The sequence below is a fragment of the Tyto alba genome, unplaced genomic scaffold (genome assembly GCF_018691265.1).
Source record: "Tyto alba isolate M040663 unplaced genomic scaffold, T.alba_DEE_v4.0 Super-Scaffold_42, whole genome shotgun sequence".
Lineage (NCBI taxonomy): Eukaryota > Metazoa > Chordata > Aves > Strigiformes > Tytonidae > Tyto > Tyto alba.
Genome location: NW_024881318.1, coordinates 5,368,055 through 5,389,874, shown reverse-complemented (window position 1 = coordinate 5,389,874; position 21,820 = coordinate 5,368,055). Strand labels below are relative to the sequence as shown.

The 21,820-nt window shown below is 45.7% G+C and overlaps 1 long non-coding RNA gene across 3 annotated transcripts in view; it reads left to right on the top strand.

Annotated features, from left to right (window-relative positions):
- Positions 1 to 21,820, top strand: part of LOC116965871 — a 95,465-nt gene that overhangs the window by 21,856 nt on the left and 51,789 nt on the right. For 2 of the 3 annotated variants that reach the window (XR_006166668.1, XR_006166667.1), the window contains exon 6: positions 7,799 to 11,196. This is a non-coding gene — a long non-coding RNA (uncharacterized LOC116965871). Of the gene's footprint in view, positions 1 to 7,798; positions 11,197 to 21,820 lie in introns of those variants that run through there. The other variant, XR_006166669.1, reaches the window with a different exon arrangement.

Below are 21,820 nucleotides of genomic sequence, written 5' to 3'. Positions count from 1 at the left end.
CAGATGGCCCTACCAGACCATCATCTCAATTTATTTAATAACATAAAAGCAGATTGGGAGGGTGCTCAAGGATCTCCAGGGGAAAGGATGATTAGTGATGCTTCAAGTGGAAATGAGTGATGCTGGCAGGGAAGGGGCTGCCCCTCTCCTCACTCCTGCTGACCCTGTGCCGGGGCTCATTTCAGCCATGAAGCATCACTGATCTCCCAAAAATTAATTGTGAAGGGTTTTTCTAGATAAATTCCTTCCTGCATCCCTGGCTATCGAGCTGCTTGTTATTTGAGGAAACTGGAGGCAGGACTGTGTGCTATTTTGTGATTCCTCAGTAGATGAAGCCTTTGTGTAGGATTTGATTGTTTCGAGCTCTAACTGCAGCGTCAGCAAGAGAGGTTTTTATTTTTAACAGTGTTACTGATTGCAGCCTTCCCTTCGAGGGCGAGCTGGCTCCATGTGGCTGTTCCTCTGTCACACTCAGTAGCTACTTAGCTGTGTTAAAAATGGCTTTTTGTTCTTTGCTGCTCTCCTTATGGTTCAGAGGCTGCCCTGGTGCCACACTGGCATACCTGGGATAAGAAGAAACCTGTGAGTCCTATGCAAACCGTGCACAGCCGTGCATGACCATCATCACAGCCTTCACTCACAGGGTACGTCCCTCCATGGTGATCCTGGCACCTACTCGATGCTGTAGAGGCTTTGGTTTATGTCTCAGATCTGTTGCTGGGTCGGTGCTTGCAATCGAGCCAGCTCCCCTACATCTCTGTCTCTTTCCTTTTTCTTCCCCATCTTCAAAGGAGGTGTGGGGAAGGGGAGTTTGCCTCCCTGTATTAGTTACCCCAGCTTAGGCAGGTTTAGCCTGCGTGGGTGGGACAACAGCGCTGACAATTGGCCTTGGCACCCACTAAGGAGGTTTTCCCAGGTGTTGTCCCCACACAGGGTTGGCATTGTGAACCCCAGCCTCTGTCAGCCATGCTTGCTGCCAGACACCCCTCCCGAAAATAACGATGTGTGACTATGGTCCCTCTCATCCGGACGGTGCTGGGGGAGCATTTCCCTGCACCCTCATGGCCTGGGGACGCTGTGGTTGTCACCCCAGTGCGTAGGGTGCCATGGGGAGGCGAGCGCATGTGGATTTACAGTTGGATTTTTGAGTGAAGCTGTGGAGATTCTTAAGCCAGTTCTCCAGCAGCAGCATCCTCTGCTTTGTGTGGTTTAAACAGTCTTGGTGCCAGTCTGTGGGAAGTGTCCTGGGAGGATGGCAAATGTCAGCGATTTCACAACTAGTTTCATCAATGTTTTGCTTTTATTTATTTTTTTTTTTTCCTTCTGAAACTTGGAGGTTTGCAAAGAAAATATTTTCTGGCCTTTGAAGTATTTGGGATTTGATGTTTGTGGGCACGGGGTTGGTGGTTGCACTGTCATCTGGCAGCATCCGTGTTGCAAGGCATGCTCATGGGGCAACTAGAGCCTGTTGAAGCTCTTGCTTTATCCTCAGCTGATGCTTAAAAAGAAGGAGAAAAGAGAATTTTCACCAGACCAGATGCTCTAAAATTGATGTGTCATGTTTGGATGTGCCTGGCTGGGGGACTCCGGGTCCCTGCTTGATGTTCTTTTCAGAACTTCCCTTTGCATGGGGGGACACGTAATAGGGCCTTGTGGTCCTACAGGAGCTGCTCTGTTCTTACCCCACGAGCCTGATTTCCAACCAGATAAAGAACCCCAGTACAATGCCTCCGCAATATTAATTATTCTTTTCTCCACTTCCCAATAATAGGGAGATTTTTGTATGAAATGCTTCTTTCCTTTCCAATTTTCATTAAGAGGTTGTTTCCAATGCTAATACCAAAATTCTCATTGAGTGCTAAAATGAGAAAGATAAATCATTGGGATGGAGAGGAGAGCCGCTCTCTGGCAGTTTTCTTGCTGTCCCCTCACCACCTTCAGCAAATTTTTTCATTTCTTCACCATATTAATCCTACTAAATCTCTTCCTGTTAACAGCCGGCACAGTAATTCAAGCATGTACTAACTGCTGGTAACAAATGTTAAAGCTCACATCTGAGACAGAAAATATTAATTTTTCTAGTTGTAGGCAAAGAGAAATGGACTGAAGGAACAAAGAGAGAAAGGTTGCCTGGTTGGTGGCTGAGCTTTGGGAAGTGGGTGGGATGCTCACAGAGCATATGTGTGTACATTATATGTTTTATATTATTACTATATATATATATATATTCGTTTTTTTTCATTTAATTATAAAAGTGGAGGGATGGATTCAACTTCAAAATAAACAATTAAAGCTGTTACACCTTCCAAGGTACTTTTCTTTTTAATTTAAAGCCCATGAAATGGGTCATCTTGACACTAGTGGTAGGACCATCTAACCAAATGAGAGAAACAAGGACTTCTAGGTGCAATTTATCTCATCCCGCAAAAGCCATTTAAGTAGATTCAGTGAAGCACTCCCTAAAAGCACCCGTTTCTCTTTGCTGACTAAAAGAATTGGGAAGTGATTAGCTCTGATGGAGACATCTATGCTGCAGATACCATGAGACAAGGGAGCTGAATCCTGCTTTCCCCTGGGTCCCTGCTGACCTTTTGGCTCAGCAACTTGCCTGAGCTCCAAGTAAGCAAACCACTGGGAAGCGATAGTTCATTTGTGATAGCTGATTTATTTCTAAGGTCTCTACTCCACTGGCAAGCATCAACACGATGTTGGAGGCTGCTGTGGTTGAGTGTGCGTCTGGCTTTTGTCTCCTGCAACTGTAATAAGGCATTTAATAATGTGTCAGACAGCAGTTTGGCGAGGTAAAATAGGGCAGTGCGGTTCAGAAGAAAGTCTTTTAAGGTGGGGAATGGCTGGGTAGGAAATCGGCGTTGGACAATAGTCATCAGTGGCTCCCCATTGAAATGGAAACAGCTTTGCGTGTGTTTGGAGGTTACCCAGGGCTGTCCTGGGGTGGGCGCTCATCTATGGCTTTTGGAGGTGATATTGGTGGTGCAGTAACGTGCTTATCAAATTTGCAGGTCATCTCAGACTGGGAAAAGCCCCAAAGGGCTTCAAGGGACAGGGTTAGAATTGGAAAGGATCTTGGCAAATCGGAGAAATGGTCTCAAAAATGATGTGGTACTATTCAGTAAGGTAAATGCAATGCACGTGGATCAGCAACCCAGTGGGAGATGGGATGTAATGGGAGAGGTGAAAGCTTGGGGATGTCATAGTCCCCAGGCAAACCTTTGTGCTGGAGATGACCATCACCCTGGGCTGCTGAAATAGGGATATTGGAGGTATCTGTAACAGCCCAGGGACAATCCTGCTCATCTTGATGCTGGTGAAGCCCCAGCTGGTGTCCTGGATGTGGGGCTGAGCACCGGTCTGGAAGAGAGCAGTGAGAAGGAGGGGAGGCACGGGGTCCTCCAAGTAGCATCTTGGGGGCTACGTGTCCTGTGTAACTCCAGAGGACATGGAAGAGAGACACGGTGGTGGTTTTGTAATGCACAGTGTGACGAAGGAAGGGAATAAATTGTTTTCTGTCCTTTTTTTTTTTTTTTTTTTTTTTTTGTGGTTGGGACCTCTGTGTAATGTGAGCATCAGTGCAGGATGTGGTTTCCCAGCTGCATTGGGAATTTCTGCCTGGATAAGGGCTGTCCCTGCATGAGCCAGACATGGGTTGAGGCATCCTTATGGCTCTGCTTTCTGATGGCTACTAGCAGACTGGGCTCCCCAGGGCATCCACAAAAGAAAGATAAAACACCAGTGGGAAGAGCAGAGCTTGTTTTATCCCATCCAGAAGCCACTGCTGGAGCGGGGATGTGTGCGGTTCGTTAGCGTACTTAGCAATTTGCATTTTCTAGACCTGCTGCTAACTAATCCCACCACACCCCTGCAAGGGACGTAGGTAGGTAAGAACGATTATCCCCATTTTCAGATAACAGGATCACAGGGGTTAACCGATTTCCTAAGGCACCTCCGTGGCTGAGTGAGGATTACAGCTCAGCTCCCAACTCCTTCTTTGTTCTCCCTTTCCTGCACCACAGGCTGTATCCTATCACTTCTTTACTTATTTCTCCTTTTAACTTTATGTATTTACATCTGCAGGTTGTTTTTTTGTTTGGTTTTGGTTTGTTTTGTTTTTTTTTTTTTCCCCCCATTTTGCTGTGTTTGGGGTGATGGCAAGATCTATTTTTCTTTCTAATGAGGGCATTTTTTCCCTAGCGTTAGCGCAGCATTGTTGACCCAGTGCTTGACAACACACAGGCCTGGCTGAGCTTTTGACCACTGTGTATTTAACAGCTAGACAATTTATTCACCTACCATGGCAGAGCTGTTTTTTGGGCAAGATGTATGACTTTGAAATGTGCTGGTCTGGCAAGCCGACACAATGACTGCTCTGTGACCGGCAAAGAAGTCATTACCCTGCCACGCTGGGAGATTTCAATTGCTATTGAAACAGATAATTACTGACAAGGATGAGCCGGGAGGTCTAGGCAGATGGCTTAGGGCTGGGGTACCTGCAGTGGTCCCCAAAGATGAGCATCCTGCCCCTGCCCAGGTCTGTGGGGTCTGGCTTAGCCCAGGCTCCCCCCGGCATCCCCTCTGATGTCCCCTGGAAGGGAAAACCCCAAATCAACCCCTTGACTCAATGATGGTCTCCTTTTGGGCTGCTAGACTCAATGGACACCACTCAGTTGCTGTAAAATAAGTGAAACTGGATCCTCCAAATGCTTTCCATGCAATACCTTCTCTTTTATAAATACTTAAGGTCTGTCTTATAAGTTGTTTTCCAAGTATTTTCTTTTGTATGCAGAAAATCTTGCCTTCTGATGTCTGTAAATTCCCTTTTGAGGACCTGTCACTGTCCAAGTAGCCAACTGTAATGGCTAAATTTCTCTCTCCCTTTCTTCCTGCACCTTGTAGTTTTGCCTCTCCCTTTGGTTTTATTTCCCCATTGATCTGAAAAATATGACCCACGTTATTCACTTCTTTGTTTCTCTTCCCTCTTGACCCTCCAAAGTGAGTGGTTTTTACGTCCTCATACATGCTGTGTCGTAGTTGGGTTTCTCAGTGGGCAGATTTGGTAAGATGTTAACGGGAGGAAGCAGGTGGAGTGTCTCCTGCTGCCTTTTTATGTATGCATTTTGCCTTGGCCGCAATTGTGGATCTTCTTTTGACTCAGCAGCTTAGTCAAAAATATTTTTAAAAATTCTGGTTTGGTCAATCGAAATGTTTCATTCAACCCTAAGTGCAATACTTCTTTGTACTGCACTTTGTATGCACCCTGAGTGTGTTTGCTCTTTGCATGGCTAAGCCTTTTAGAAACCTTATTTGAAATAAAGTGCATCCATTTCAGAATTCAAGTATCACCTTCAGATAAAAACTAAACATGAAATTATTTTTAAAAATCTCCCCCCTCTCTGCCTCCCTCCCCCCCTCCCTGTCTGCAGTTCTCAGTTCATTCTGATTTAGGATGAAGCCTGGTTTTGGCCATCCCCCTGCTGTGCTGTCATGCTGGGTGGTCTTCCAGCCAAAATAACCATCAGGTTCCTGCAGCCCCAGTCAGAGCATCTCCCCATTAACTTCCTTTCTTGTTATTATTAAATCTGAGTGCTTTTCCCTAAGAGGTACCCGGTGCCTGGAAAACCAGGCTCTCATCTGTCCCCACTGAAGTGATGTCCTGGTCTTGCCATCCTTCCCAGAAGATGCTCAAAGTGCTGGGAGAAACCCAAGAAGTGGAGCATCCCGCTGATGTTCCTGTTCAGCAAGGGAAGCTGCTTCTCTGCTTTAAGAAACAGGGATGATTTGGGGATGAAAAGTTCTCATTTTGAAGAGACTGTCAGGCTGAGAATCTTTCGTGAAACCGTTTCAAATGATTTTTTGAAGCGGTTCTGACAATGATGTTCAGGATTCATGTGTATGGTGTGCACAAAGCAGACATTTCCTGCAGTATTTCTGTTCCTGATGTGGTGGGAAACACCTTGCCTGCCATACAGTTGTCACAAACACATGCTAACAGAAATATTAAAGCCAGCAAAAAGTAGACGCATGCTGAGTTTCATCCCAGGGATCCTGAGAGGCTGGGTGCCAATTTGTGGATTTTACCTTTTCCTGCAGTTTTCAAAGTCTAGATGGTGGATTTAAAAATCTCACAGGGCCCAAGTACGAGCCACTTGCTTTGCAGAGTCTGTCTGAAGGTTGCACTGATCCCTGCAGCATCTCCTGGTGAGGATGGTGGCACGGGGCAGGTCTGGTGCCCACTGTGGGGTGCTGTCTGATCCTCCAGCACTCGGGGTAGACTCCTCTGCATGCCCAGGCTGATGGCACGCCGGGCTCTCAGGGTTTTAGTGGCACAGAGCATCCCATTGCAGCGCCTTGTGTCCCCTGGCACTGCTTCATTCCCTGGCACAGACGCCGGCTTTGTCCCCTCATCCCCTGTGCCGCCAGCTCAACAATAGTCGGGCGGCCGCCGCGCGCTGCTTGTGATGCTCCTCACAGGCATCTGCTGCCTTGTGCTTCCCCATCTGCTGCTCAGATCTGCTCCTGTTCTCTGCAAGAACCACAAGGGGCAAATGCTGCCCTTTTGTCTCTGGAGGGTTCGTCTGCTCCTGGAAGGGTTTTCACATGGGGCGGTGATTTCACTTGGATAATGGAATATTGCAGAATCACAGAATCACAGAGTGGTTTGGGTTGGAAGGGACCTTTAAAGGGCATCCAGTCCAACCCCCTGCCACGAGCAGGGACATCTTCAGCTCGATCAGGGTGCTCAGGGCCCCGTCCAACCTGGCCTGGGATGTTCCCAGGGATGGGGCATCCACCACCTCTCTGGGCAGCCTGAGCCAGTGCGTCACCACCCTCACAGTAAATAATTTCTTCCTTAGATCTCATCTAAATCTCCCCTCTGTCAGTGTAAACCTTTTCCCCCTTGTCCTACCCCCACCCCCTGACCCAGAGTCCCTCCCACCCTCCCCTGTCCCCCCTTTAAGCCCTGGGAGGCCGCTCGAAGGGCTCCCCGGAGCCTTCTCTTCTCCAGGCTGAACCCCCCCAACTCTCTCAGCCTGGCCTCCCAGGGGAGCTGCTCCAGCACTCTGAGTAATGGGCTTGTCTCTTGGGTATGCAAACACAGTCTCACCTCCTGGAGAAAGGTTATTGCAGTGCTTTGTGCCTCTTCAGAAGGGTTTTGCCGGGCAGGGGAGCATGCTCAACCCAAGCAGAGAACCGTTTCGGTTCTCTGCACTTTGAGAACCAAGGTTTGGGCACTGCAGCATTTCTGCAGTGCTCAGATACCCTCAAAGCAAAGATGATTGTTGAATACCTCCAGTGCTCTGGAGTATTTTGAGATGAGTCATGTCATGCCACTGAAGAAGAGGTCATAGTAACTCCAAATTTCCAGCTGGACATTGCCCACAGGTGACCAACCCAACTCAACCTGACACATGGACAAACTATCAAAAGCTACTGGGTGGTCTGGGCATTATTTCTGATCGATGGCCTTGGAGCCATCATTGACAGTAACTCATTTAAAGATTAAAAAGGGCATTGCACATGAAGAACACTGTATTTTTGGAAGAGGAGTGAGCACTGGTGTCACAGGTAAGGCTCTACCCAGCGCTGCAACATGCTTTCTCTAGGGAAGGGTCTCAAAGGCAGGCTGTAATTGCATAGAATGACTTTATAGCTCTGTATAAATTTAATCCTGTTTTCTCTGCTAAATCTACACCTACACACTAAAGTGCTTCTCATCAAGTATGCCAAAGATATATGTAATAATTAAGTAGTCTTCCATATAAGTCTTTTTTTTTTTTTTCAGGAGGTGTACTTTCAAGAAGTTCATCCTTATGATGCTGCTAAAACTTGCACGTAAAGAAGGCAAGCATATGTCTTCTGAATAATATGTCCTTAAGGACAAAAAGTCCTGTTGCAGTTCAAGAGGGCCAAGCAGTTTCCAGCATGAGACCATATTGCTGTTAATGTTGGAAAAAAGCAGGAAACATGCAAGTGGCTATTGCATGGGCATCACTCATCTGATAAAACCACTGGGTGAGGATTATTTTCTTTCACTCATGGACATCTGCTGCGGGCAGGTTAACCCTCCCTGAGTGTGTAGGGTGGGAAGGGGAAGAGAAAATGTTAGGTGAAACTTTCATTTTCGTTTCACATTTCTAGCATAGATTTCTGTGGGTATGAACCCTGGACAGCGGGTGAAAACATCCTGAAGCCACATAATTCAGAGGTTTTGCTTACCTGAGTCCAAGGGAGGAGGGGATTTTTTAGAATTTAGTCTCATCTTTGAGATTAGCAGATGGACACAGCATCTCCACTTTGGGGAGAGCCAGCCCAGCCCCACCACGCAGGGACCTCTCGTAGAGTGAACCATCTTGTGGTCCACCAAATGGTGATAGGTATTGCAAGTCTGGTCTCCCATCAACCTCTACTATAAATCATGGGACAGACTCCCTCAGGTCTCCAGGAAAGCAAGCTGTGTGCCAGGGAACTCTTCATTAACCAAGTGTTATTACACATCTGACTCCATTTCCCCTTATTTAAGCTTTCGTTTAGAGCGGTGTGGCTGGTGGGATGCTTGTCAGCATCACAGAATACTGTCTACAGGTAGAAAACGAAAAGCAAAATTGAAAATACTTGTGACTGCCAATGAAAACAACAAAAAAAAAGCTGTCTCTTACTGTATTTCCAAACTGCCTCTTATTGGTTTCATCCCCTGTCTGCGTTTGTTTCTCTCTTTCTTGGAAAGGAACTTGCACAATATCAGACTTCAGCACGTCACAGGCAGAAACGAGGTATTTCTGGTGAGGAAAGAATTGCAAAAAACAGGGAGGAGCTTTTCCTCCTATAGACTGAAAGAGCTCTGCAAAAGACTGTTCAAGGCGCTCCCAACGCTGGGAAACCTGCTCCTGTTTTGAAAGGGAAAATACCCAAGGGATGCTGAGGTGATCAAAAAAACACAGATCCCAGGAGAATGGGCAAAGGGATGGGGGGAGAGAAGATACTTTAGACTTGTTCAGAGTCAATGACTCTCTCTTCCAACCCTGCTCTCACATTACATAAAATAAAACAGGACATTTCAGGACTGAAGTCAGAACATCCGTGGTGCACCAAGTCCATGGCTCCAGCTGTGTGACATGATCTTCCTGTTTAGCTGTTGGTAACAATGCTTAGTCTAAGATAAAAATCAACAAAAAGATAAACTCACCACTTCTTACTGCAATCAGGAAAAGGGATTAGGCTGCTTGCCCAGCTGGTGATACCACTGACACAGGTAAAATACAAATAGTATGTATATAGACCTTTAGTCATGTGTCAGCTTGAGTGTGGCCATGGACATGAAGCTGGGCTTCTGCTACCAACACATTCTGGAGTAGGAATTTCTGGGTAAGTGGCAGTAATTCTCTTTTATGAACCTGGGCTTCTCTTTTACGCTGGGGCAGCAGGGCTCAGTGCTGCTCAGGGTTGCTCTAAATACACCCAACAAATCTGCTTACCTATTTTTCCCCTGGAAATCCGACGTGACCTGTTTAAAGGCAAGGCTTACCTTGATCCTTCTGCCTGCGATGCTGCAGGAAGGTTACTTGGGTGCAGAGGAGAAGGTAAAACATCGCGGTGTGCTGTGTTTTGCCCATCGCTGCAGACTCAGCAGGAGCTCATGGCTTGGGCTCCCCCGTGTGGGATGGGATTTTCCATTTAGGATAAATGCTGACAAATACTCCCCACGACATTGTACTGACTGGAGGTACAATATTTATCAATACCCACCTGCTGCTGGAGAATACCTGTGGCTCCCTCGACTGCTCCAAGCCTCTGTGCGATAGCAGTAACATCTATTTGCAAAGTTGGTGAGGGACAGGGAGACATGTATTTAATTTAGTTAATTAATACAAATGGCAATTCAGCCTGCAGCTCCAGCACAGGTACCTCTGTGGGTGGCTTTGCCCTCAAACCACCTTTTGAAAAGCTTTTCTCAGTTACAGATTTTCTAACACTGGTGCCTCTCACCGCTCCGGAGCTTACCTGTGAAATGAGCCTGATGGGCTCATTTCTGTTCGTTCTCTGCAGGGGAAATCAAGTATTCTCTTTCAGTCTGCAACGGTTTCCACTTTTTGTAAGGAAAAAAAAAAAAAAGTGTGCATGCAGAAAGGAATTTCAGGGTGCCACAGTTTTATTAAGTGCATTTGCTAGTGTGGTAGGATAGCAGGATGGAGCAAATAATTTACAGTGAATAACTGAGTCAATTCATTTGGCTTCGCTTTTCTTGCCTTACCATCCTTTTGACCAAATAATTATTATTTACCTGAAATTTTATGCACCAAAGAGCTTCAATGAAAAACCTTCACCATATAGCTATTTTATAGCTATTTTATGTCATGGGGACTTAAGACATGTTAATTAAACTTAGCAGATATCCGTGTTGCACAATATTGCATCTTGTTTCTGAATGGGTTCACCTGGGGTTTGGAGTCAGGTCTCCACAGCAAGTAGTAGTGGATCCTAGTCTGAAAATATAATTCTCAGCAATTTGTCTCTAATAATTGTCTCTAATAATTACCTGTTGTAAATATGGTCGGCAACAAATCCACTTCCTAAAAAATACTCAAAGAAAGCAAACAAAAAAGGGATGAAAATGTGGCTAAAACAAATTCTCTAGGGTCTTCTGAGTCTTTGCAGGTGCTTCTGCCTGGTGTAAAAGTCCCAAGGTGGCCCCATCTCACGGGTTTCTCTCTGTGGGCCCATGACTCTTCCTAAAGGCCCTGTTTTGGGCTAGGGAGTTATCTGGTGTGATGTGTGGTCTTCAGGTTTGTGCCGAGAGCTGAGAGCAAAGGGATATCCTTTGGGACATCTTCAAACGTCCATTGGGAGTCATCTGAAGATGGAGATCTGTGCTGAAGTGCAGCTGGTAGGGCTGATGGGCTGGAGACATTCAGTCCTCACCTGCCTGGTCTGACCCTGGAACTCAGATTTCTTGGAGCAAAGATATATACCAGCTGCAAATATACAAATATACATCAGTTCCCAAGAACTAAGCCTCTCCAGAATAACTGATCTTCTTCCTTTTCCTGAGGTCATGGGTTCACCATGCTGCGCAGGACAGCCCAGGAAAATCGTGGTGGACTGCCTTGAACAGCTTTTCAAGGTGTACTACAACAACTTCAATAAATAAAGGAAGGCCACAATGTAGATATTCAACATTCAAAATCAGCATCAAAAGTCATGAGTCATATTCCAGAAGAACTTGGCATTTCTGATTAAGTGGTTTTGTGTTGTTTCTAGTTTGAGAGCTTTTGGGTCACAGTTTCTGGTTTTCCCTTCAGGTCATAAAAGCATAAAAACTTGTAGGGTTCCCAGTTCTTATGATTTTGTTATGAATCTGCTGTGATCTGGCTCTTTTCTTCAGCTTCACCTCCTGGAGCCTGGGGATGCTGGTCAATATTAGAAAAGTCAGTGAGTGAACCGCAACTCAACAAAAGATTGATGGCCATGGTGTCCTGGGCTTTGGGTCCCCAGGGAAGGGGGACAGCTGGGGATGCCTGGGGATGGCGTGGGAATGAGCCCGCTGAGCTGCAGGTCCTGCTCTCACCCCAGAACTGTCCCTGTGCTCACATCGCCCCTTCTCAAGTCTCTGAACTGGGGAGTGCACTTATTATTTAAATTCTGAAAGAAATTGTAAGAAGCCTGACCCCGGGTCAGCAGAAACGCAGCTCAGCTTTTAATGATGTTCTTTATTAAAGTAAATTCCTTCAGCTGTGATGGGGGTAAGAGTGAAACAATAGGGGAAGGCAGAGGGTTAAAATTGCTTAGCTGGTGTGAAGCAAACTGTGAGGAGCAGGTCCCAACAGGCCCCCACGTAAGTAATTCTTTCTTCAGACTTAATCTTCCATCTCAGTTTACACTTAAGCACATAATCCTTCTTGCTTTAATATTTCTACCTCACTCTGTGGCTTCCCTTTGTTCCACCAAGGCAGCAAAAAAAGGCTAAGACTGGGATGAGAGATTCAGGTGTGTGTGGACCTTGTGGGTCCATCTTCTCTTCTGGGAGAGGTCCACTTCTGGTGTCATGGAGGACTTGAGATGGGATTAAATAGGTCCAGGTCTAGGATTTACCTCCCTGACCCTGTATGACAGTCCAGCTGAATAAATTAATCGCAACAAGTTTTGGTGAGACGTTGCTTTGGAGAACACTAAGGAAACGGACTTCACTTCACCTACAGATGTTAGAAATACGGTCCTCCTGGGGGTTATAAATGCCTTTGAAAGGACTGAAATTGAGCATGATAGTGCTGGAAACCAGACACTGCTAACCTGTGATCCAGAAATGAGCTGGTCACTTACGGGTGAGCAGCAGATGTGTCCCCCCGAGACGCCCCAGCGTCGCCATGTAGGATTTACGGGTGAGGGTTTGTTGTGCGTGGAGTCACGTTGCTGCTGTGTCAGGGATGGCCCTGAAGCTGTGAGCTCATTTTGCTGTTCAAAAGAGCGAACTGAAGGGAACCAAGAGGCAGAACTTCAGCTATGTCAACTGGCCTGCACCTGCACATACATTTGATACACCCCATAATTCCTTCCATACTGCTTACACCTTCAGACAATAGATTTATGTAACTATTATACAACCAATATGGACAGAAGTTTAGAGAACTACACATTTTTTTATTGACTGTAAAGTCATTATACAAATCTATCACCTAAAATATCAGCGCTGTGGAAAGAACTTGATACTCCTAAAGCAGCCTTTATAAAAGCTTTATTGGATTTTAATTTGTAGCACGGGCTATAAATTGTGCAAGCTGCAGTGCTCGTACCTTGTCCCTGACATGGCATACATTGGGCTGCCCTTGAACCAATGACAGTGACAAAGATGCTCTTTTTAATAAAGTAACTAACTCCATGAGAGGTCTCCTTCAAACACTTTATTACGGTTGTATTAAGCTGTCCACAGCCAATTGCCTTTGCTTTTAGCGTGGAGAGGGTAGATGAGCTCTATTAGGGCTGGTCAGATTGCAGATCTTGCAAAATATTTTTTGAGGGTTGACACCTTTCCTGCCTGTAGTTAAAAATGTCCTGTCTCTAGAGCTAATATAGGGATCCCAATTCATGTCTTAGTGTGGTCCTTAAGTCCTCTCACTTTAACTGGCATGGATATATGGCACTGAAAAATTTCTGCATGCACTGACTACTCGTTATATGCTAAATTCATTCGAGCAAAGCAGTTAGTTTGGGGCTTAATTCTGTCCTGTTTATCAGCATCCCTGTGTCCAGATGATTGCTTTTAATATTCACAGTAGGCACAAAGGGGACATTTTTAATAGGGTAAATTAGAAATCCATCTAGATGCATTTTGGGTGTCCAAGTGTTTCTAAAATACCTGTCTCGGAGCAGTACCTAAATGCCATGGGAGATCAGTGATGTTTAAGCAAATTGTAAAGGGCTCTGCTAAATACACCGATGGATGGTGCATGTGGGTGCTTCATGGAGGCTCTACCTTTGAGGCATGGACGCAGGCAGATAACTTGTTTTTCCAAAGTATTCTTGCTGTCTGACCTGGGCTGGACTCAGTGGAGTAAAATTAGTACGTAAGTGCTTGCAGGTCTAGGTGTCTTGAAAGACAAGCAAGTATATATTTTAAAATCAGATGAAAACACTAAATTTCCACATGGAGGTTTCAGAGCGATCATTTCTCCTAACTCCTTGCCACACTCCATGAACCGCTCATGCATGCTGCCAGTGATTTGGTGAGTGAATAGCACACATCAAAAGGCATCTTTCTCTTCATGCATATGGTCCACCTTTTCCCAAAATTACTGTGCTCCAGTACTTCTGTGTGCTGCATAGCCATTGATAACATCATTTAGGGACACAAGAACTGTTGCCCTGCAGCAGATACGGTACAAAAATCCATTTGCCCAGGGTTGTTTTTTTTTTTTTTTTTTTTTTTCTATATCTGTGCTCAGGACAAAAAAACTTCAGAATTGAAAGCATAAATGTACCCCTGTTGAAAAAAATACAGCAGTATGCCCATGGGAATTGTCTTGCTGACTCCAGTTATTTAGTGATTGAAGCCTTAAAGACTTCAATATATGTGAAAACTATCAGTCTTTATACACAGAGCAAGAAACAGCTGTAGGTCTTACCCAGACTACTTAGCTGTAGAGCTTATTTGGGTCTGAGTAGATCCAGTAGTAGGTGTCCCTTGGCCTGCATCACTCGAGGGTTCATGAAGGTGACATGTAGCCAAGGGAAGAGCAGCACCAGGTTTTTAAAACAAGGGACGGTGGTGGACTCCTGAAACTAGTAAACAAAACACTGTGAGAATTTCTGATCATGATAGATGACCATCCCTAATGCCAAAAGCCCCTGCTCCTCCCAGCTATCCTGCTCCATAGACTGTGATGGAGGCAGGTGAAATGACACTTATCTGGGATTTGTTTCCTGGGTCTGAAGCCCTCACAGCCTAATTACAGTCACTAGAAATAAAGCAAAGCTTTTGAGGGAACGTGCCGTTCCCAGGAACGTTGTGTGATAGCTCATGTCTGATGGGTGGTAGTTGGCCTTGCGCCTCCTCCGGCACCAATCGCTGTGAATGTGAAAACTGTGATAAAATGAGGAGGATTGGAGCTCTGTTTGAAATTTAGATCTACACGGGAGTGGATTTTTGTAACCACCCAAACTCAGACTTAAAGAGCTGTGAGATATAAACTTGTAGCAATTTCAGTTTGCCCTGTGATTAATGATTTTAGATCGTTTATTTTGCAATACGTGGTTTGATTTTGGACCTGATATGGATCCTGGCGCGCACTGCTGTGAGGGATACATCCCATGCTTCAAAGATCCTGATTTCCCAGAGCAGGGGAAAGTGATAAATTACTTTCCCTGGGAAGAAAGCATAAACAAAAAGAGTAAATAAATCCTGGCTGTTCTTTAAGAGGAAGCTACAGCATTGCCAAATTGTGCCTCTAGAATCATGTAAGGACACAATATTGCCTCCTGGTTAAGCAAAGGTTGTAATTAGAAATAAAAAGGTGCCATTCAAAACATGGAAAGGAATTGGAAATAGCACCCATTTTAATGAGAATGTGTTAGTTGTAGAGATGAATAAGGAAAGTTTTCATCAGTGGGAAAAAAAAAAAACCCTAGAATGGCAAAAGACAAAAAGGAGTTTCTAGCAAGTGTCCTGGGAAGATATCCCAGGCACAGCAAGGTCAACCAGGGGATTATTAATGTGACAATGAACACGAGGAGCTTCCCGTAATTGCCTTTGTGCTGCGTTTTGAAAGAACCGGGGTGATTTCTTGAGTCGCGTGGGGATGGCAGGGAAATTTCCAACCCGTTAGCAATCCTGGAGGATATTAAACACCAGCGAGCGGGGATGAACGTGTCTGAATCTGCGAGGCTGGGCTATTTGTCCTGGGCAGGAGAGCTGTCTTGGTGCCCCTTGTATGAACATCCCAGAGGAGACGGGAGTGTTGCCGTGCCGGAGCGGCCGATGAGGGCAGGGCAGGCAGGAGGCCCCGGGTGAGCATCGGTTGGGCTGCCTGACAATTTCTGGGTGGAAGAATGGAAAAGGTGACATCAGATGTGATAGATAAAGAATTAAAGCGCAGGAGTGTAATTAATGCCAGTCAAAATGGTTTTATGGAAAATAGATCTTGTCAAAGAAATGTGATTTCATTCTTTGATGAGATAACACATTTGGTTGATAAAAGTGACTGTGTTGAGGTAATAGACTCCTCTAAAGCGGTTAGTGCAGTGCGGGCTGACACTCTGATTAACATTTATCGTGGTAAGCTATCAGTAACGAGCACATTAAATGGATGGAGGGCTGGTTAACTGACAGGTCTCTGAGAGGGGCTGTCAGGAGGAAATCAGGAGCAAATGGTGATATTTCCAGTGAGATTCCTCCGTTGAAATCGGTGCTGGAGGCACCTGTGCATGGTGTAAGGGATGGCATGATGTTTTTTAACCGTATCCCCGTTACTGCCCCACGAACACCTTTTTCTGTAGTTTTATATTATTCATGTAATGTGATTACCAAGTGGCTGAAAAGAGGGAGAGCATCCCCATTTTATTGGCTTCTTTGACACCTGGAAGATCACCAGCAAGGGGGATTTTATTCAGGTTTTGCACTTAAGGTGCAAAAATGAGAGCAGAGCTCGTAAGGGATATTTAATTGGTAACTTTTTTTAAGCACCTACTTCTTGGCATCCTTCATGGGCGATGTTCTGTAACTCTCCCGAAGACTGAACTGATGAAAGAAACTGGAGCAAGAGCATATCAAGGACAAAGCCAGAATCCAGATTTTAATGAAGCAAACATAACCTTTTACTGAGGCAAACTCACCCTGAGTTCGTCACAAACCTGATTAAAGCCTATACAGCTATTCAGTGAGGTGTTTAATTATAGCTGAGCCTGCGAGCACCCTCAGAGTTAAGGATTTTCAGGATTTCTAATAAAATTTCCCTTTCCTTCTTAGATTTTTGGAGGCTTATATCTTATTTATAATGAAACACGCTTCAGGCTGAAGCTTGCTGTTGCAGAACAGTAAGAGGGCTGGTGCCCACCTGAGAGTGAATTATTTTGGGCAGTGTCTGAACAAAAGCCCCCCAGCTCTTTTTGTTTTCCTTTATGTTTTTTAAATGTAGGATTACACATGGGATAAATTTCTTATTTGTAAAACTTTTCCAGTCATCTTTCTACTACCTGACCCCAAAGCACAGCGGACTTTGGAGAAGTTTAGAGGTTCACACCTGAGAAGATATGTTGAGGGCAAAAGCTCATTTTATTTTGAGAAATGGAGTAAGAGTATAAATGCATCTTGTCTTTTCAGGTATGAATGTGAACATTCAAAGAAAATCAGGGAAAACCTCCTGCTCCCAGCCAAGGAACCTTTTAAAGCCTTTTCCTGAGTCGCACTTAGGATTAGAGGCAGGCAGGAGAAGGCAGTGGTTTCAGGAGAATGTAGGAGGAACAGTAACAAAATGATTTTAAAAATTGCTTGTATGACTTCTCCCATTTCTCCTGAGCTGAAGTTGCAGGATTGGGACCTTAATTCTACCCACTTCAAGTTTATTGGAACAGCATCAAGACAGCAGCCACTTTTTAATTAAAAAGGGTTTGTGCATTTTTGCATTAGCATTATTTATTTGTTAAATGAGTTTGCTGTGATTAACATGCACGCAGGGACAGGGGCAAAGCACTCTCTTTACTCCTGAATCCAATAAATCTTATGCAAAAATACATTGATTGCCTCTGCCACCAAATTGCAGACCCTGGTTATTGCAGTAAGAATGGGTGTAATTGTGCACGTTAAGCACTGTCTGCTTGCTCACTCAGCAGAATTGGCCCCAATATAGCTGCTCCAGGTCCTTCTTCCCTCAATACACTGATTTTATTACGTATGTGTGAAGTTATAAGCATTTTTCCCCCTGAATCCCTGCAGAAGTATCAAAGCAAACCATTAAAACCCCAGAAGTTTAATTTTTCTCTTGTTGCTGTGTTCAATTCACAAGAGTATGTAGTAATAATAAAATATTTGAGGGGAAAAAGGCAAATCTTCCCTACATAGTGAGGAAGTGAAAACATCAAATGCCCTGGTCTTCTGCCAGCACCAAGTCCTGGGAGGCTGAAACTGGGAAGGACTGGGAACAACAGTCACATTTTGCCCCAAATGAATAAGGGAAGGACTTTCCCCTGTGTAAGTACAGAAGGCTGTAAAAGAGTTGGTGAGAACATGAAGAGATGTTCAGGGTAATTTGTTAACGCAAGGAAGCAGCGAAATAAATCCTAGCAGTCCTGCTAAGGGCTGAGCAGCGCTCCAACGCCTGCTTTTATCCAAAACGCTTTGCTTTGTGCTGTAGGATTTTTCACTCACCAATAGATTCAGAGGGGAAAAAAAAGAAGCAGCCTTTAGCATATTTTTTACAGCTGTAAGCACAGAAGTGAAAAGGATCAAAAGAAATAATTTATCATCTTCTTGCATGCTTACAAAAATAAATGCACTTTCAAGCTGCAGAGACTTTTCCCAAGTTTCCCTGCATGACAGACTATTTATAAAGGCTCAGCGCTACTTTACTTTCTGTGGAGGTTTGAATTTTTCACTTCAACAGCAGCTTCTATCTGTGGATCTCCAAAAGCTTATGTAAATAGCAATGGGTGATGGTTCCCACTGCTGATGAGGAGTAGTAGCTCCCTTTTAGACAGCATGAGACAGGTATAGAAATATGATGTAGCTCTCTGCAAGTCATGTCTGGATACGACTATAAATAGCCTTATGTGATGCTGCTGCTGGCTGTGATGTGGCGGGGGTCTAAAAATACCTCCTCTGGACTGACTTTGCGTCCTGGAAATTTGCTGGTGGGAACTAGGACTTGGGCAATTGGCCACGGAGGGACTCCCACCAGGTAGGTCTCATGTGTGCTTTGAAAAGCCATTCCAGTGTATTTCTCCAATCACAAAGAGGTCTGACGTGGCAGAATGCATGACACAAACTGCTTACAAATAGTCGTTTGTCCCCGGTGTGGTGGGTACCGCGGTCTGGCACCCTGCCTTGCACTGGCACATCCCTGCTCCACGGGCCAGACAGACGGTGGTGTGAGAGTGAGCCTCCTAATTATCTTCACATGATATAATTAAATGGTGCTAAATGCATCCGTGCCGTTAGTTTCCAGGTGGCTGTCACATTTTTCTGCACAGGGGAATTAATTTGACTTCGTTAGAGAGAACTAAGAGAACAAATCTCCATCTCTTGCAATGGTGGGTGTGTGGAAGTTGAGGGGATCTATACGTAACACGGTGCAAGCCACAACCAGCTTCCATGAGCCCACCTTGGGCCAGGAGAGACAAGCTTCAAGGAGACAGACTTCAGAAATAGGCAATCTTTCGCAATTAAATGGATACTTAGCAATTTTGTGGCGGTTTACTTCTTCTAATCTTGCCAAGATGAGAAAATAGTACCTCAACCTTAGGCCTGGAAATCCCAGCTAGAATCTGGCCAGGTGTTACAGGTGTGTGCAAGGCGTTGGGGACGGGCACCGTGAGGCTGCTGATAACCGAAATGAGGTTTGAACCTGCTGTGTTATTTAGGCAGCTGTTGGCTAAGAGCCATTATTCGAGTGCATTGTCAGGGAAAGGCAGAAAGCAAAGCCCACACTGCCCCGTGAACCCTGGTACACACGCCTGCACAGTCCATTGTAACACAGAATTAAACCCGTTAAGGGCATCGTCTCTTTCACATGGAAGAAGAAAATTGCTTTGTGGAGTTTCCCGTTGAAATTCTCTCTTTGGACACTCCCACCTACAGCAAATCTGTTTTTGAAAGACCAACCTCAAAGTTTTTTTCAGCAGAAAAGATTAGCACTGAGGAATCGCATGTTCCTGGAAAGAACATTCTCCAGCTGAAATTTTTTTTTTTTTTTTTTTTTTTTAAGTTTGACGCCTTGGAAATTTCAAAGGTGATGAATGAAAATTTCCATTTTCTTTCCAAAGCCATATTTTACCTAAAAGATCACACAAATTAGTTTCCTCTGCTGTAACTATAAGCACAGGAGTTTTTATTCCCTTCAACAGCACCCACAGCCTTATTATGTACAATATTGGGAAAACTGAACAAACCTCAGTGAATCTCATTGAGAAATGAGTAGCACAGCCTGAAATGTTGTCCTCCAACATCACGATTCTCCCTCCATCTCAGTGCTCAAGCCCAGGTGAGGTGCCTGTGGGATATGGCCCTTCTCTGGACCGGCCCCACGGTCTCTCAAAGGCCCCGCAGTGGCAACTACCTCCCCTGGCTCTGGTCCCTGGTGTCCTCAACAGGTATTCCATGAAATACCTTCTCCAATGGTGAAGTGAGTGGGACACAGGAGCTCGCTGGGTTGTGCATCTCACAACTGCTGCGGAAGTTGAAGGCTGACGAAGGTCAGCCCTGAAACCCGCAGGAAACGAGGAAGGCCTCTCCTGGTGGAAACTTCTTGGGATAGTTACACCCTGGTTTGGAGCTGGTACAACACACAGCCCTTTGCGGCACAGAATAGCAAGCCTTTTCTCTCTTTTCAAAGCAATACCAGTGCTATTAGCCAACAACGGGCTGGAGTGACCACCCTGACCAGCTCCTGAACACACACCCTGAAGTCCCACACAGCCTGGCATGACTCCTGTTGCTCTCGGGATGGACAAATCAGTCCAAAATAATGCACGTAACCGTGTCCATACACAGCAAGAGCTGTGTGCATTTACTGGGGGCTGGGTGGGGGGTTGATATGCAGCCATACCCTGGCTTCTTGTGGTCTCAGACCGTTGTGAGGCAGCAGCAGCAGGTCCCTGCTCTGCTCCCGCTGCGAGAGCTGGGACTCATCACCCAACGTGCCATGTAATCAGACTCATTGGCAAGTGCTATCCAACGGTAATCATTAGGATTTGCATAAATATAGGTGAGCTCATCATCAGCAGCTGCTCCATCCAAAGCCTGGGCGCAGTGTGCATGTAACTGTCCTGAACGGCAATTTTGATGGAAGAATGGGAGGAAATGGGGGCGGAGGAGGAAACTGCAGGGTTGTGTGGTATTGCTCTTTGCTTACTGTCCTGGTTTGTCTGGAATAGAGTTAATTCCTCTTCTCAGTAGGTGGAATAGCGCCGTGCTTTGGATTCCCCGTGGGATTTGGGGTGAGCAGAACGCTGGTAACACGCTGATGGTTTCAGCTGTTGCTGCGAGACCGAGGGCTCTCCACCTCCCCGTGTCCTGCCCGTGCGCGGGTGCACAAGGAGCTGGGAGGGAGCACGGCCAGAGCACCGGCCCCAAACTGGGCACTGGGATGTTCCACACCGTGTAACGTCGTGCTCAGTATAGAAAGGAGGGGCGGCCGGGAAGGGGGGGTTCTCTCTCGCTGCCGGGATGGCGACGGCAGGATCTTGGTATTTCGGGATGGCTGGCCGGGGTCGGGCTGGGTGTCGGTCGGCGGGTGGTGAGCGATAGCGTCGTGCACTGCCCGCCTGGACTGTCTGCTGTTGGCATTGGTTTATTCTAGTTCAATTATTGAACTGGTTTTATCTCGACCTACGAGTCTCCCTTTACCCCTCCAGCTCCCTCCTCCATCCCCGGGCAGGGGAGGGCGGGCGAGTGGCTGCGTGGGGTTGGGCTGCCGGCTGGGTTTAAACCACACTCAACCAAGGGAGGTTCCATGACCGTCGTCCCTGCAAGATGCCCCTTTGGGCCTGAAGTGCTGAACAATGGAAAAGGACATCCCCAGCCTCTGGATTCGCCCCTCTAACCTACTCGGGCAGATTTGGGGTTTCTTCACCTCTTCCCTCTTGTCGGGTTACTCCCCTGCACCCAGATGTGCTGTGCAATGCCACCAGTTGGTGAAATTTTTACAGTGTCAGGATGAGAATTTAATAAACCTGCAGCATTTCATTGCCTACTCAACCCTTAACAAGTTCTTATAATCCACAGCTTTATTCAGTTTTAACCCATTTGAATGTGCTCTTGGTTTAAGCTCCTAGCTGGGGCATTGCTCAGGGATGATGCTGAGACTCTTTGAGACAGCAAAGGATTTTTTGTGTTCTTGCTGTAGCTGGGAATTTTTTCCTTTGCTGCACAGAAATCTGCCATTGGCTGTTGGTGACAGCAGAACCAAAGGTTATAGATGCGTGCAATTCTTTGTTTTATTTGATTTGGAAAAGGAGAAGAGGGAGGTTAAAAAAAAAGGTAGTTTAAGTTTTCAAATGAAAAGAGAGGGAACCAGCAATTCATTGAGTTTTGACAGAGCACTCCATCATTTTCTTCTCTTCCAGGAACAAAAGCGAATTTGCAAAAAAATAAAGACAATGGGAG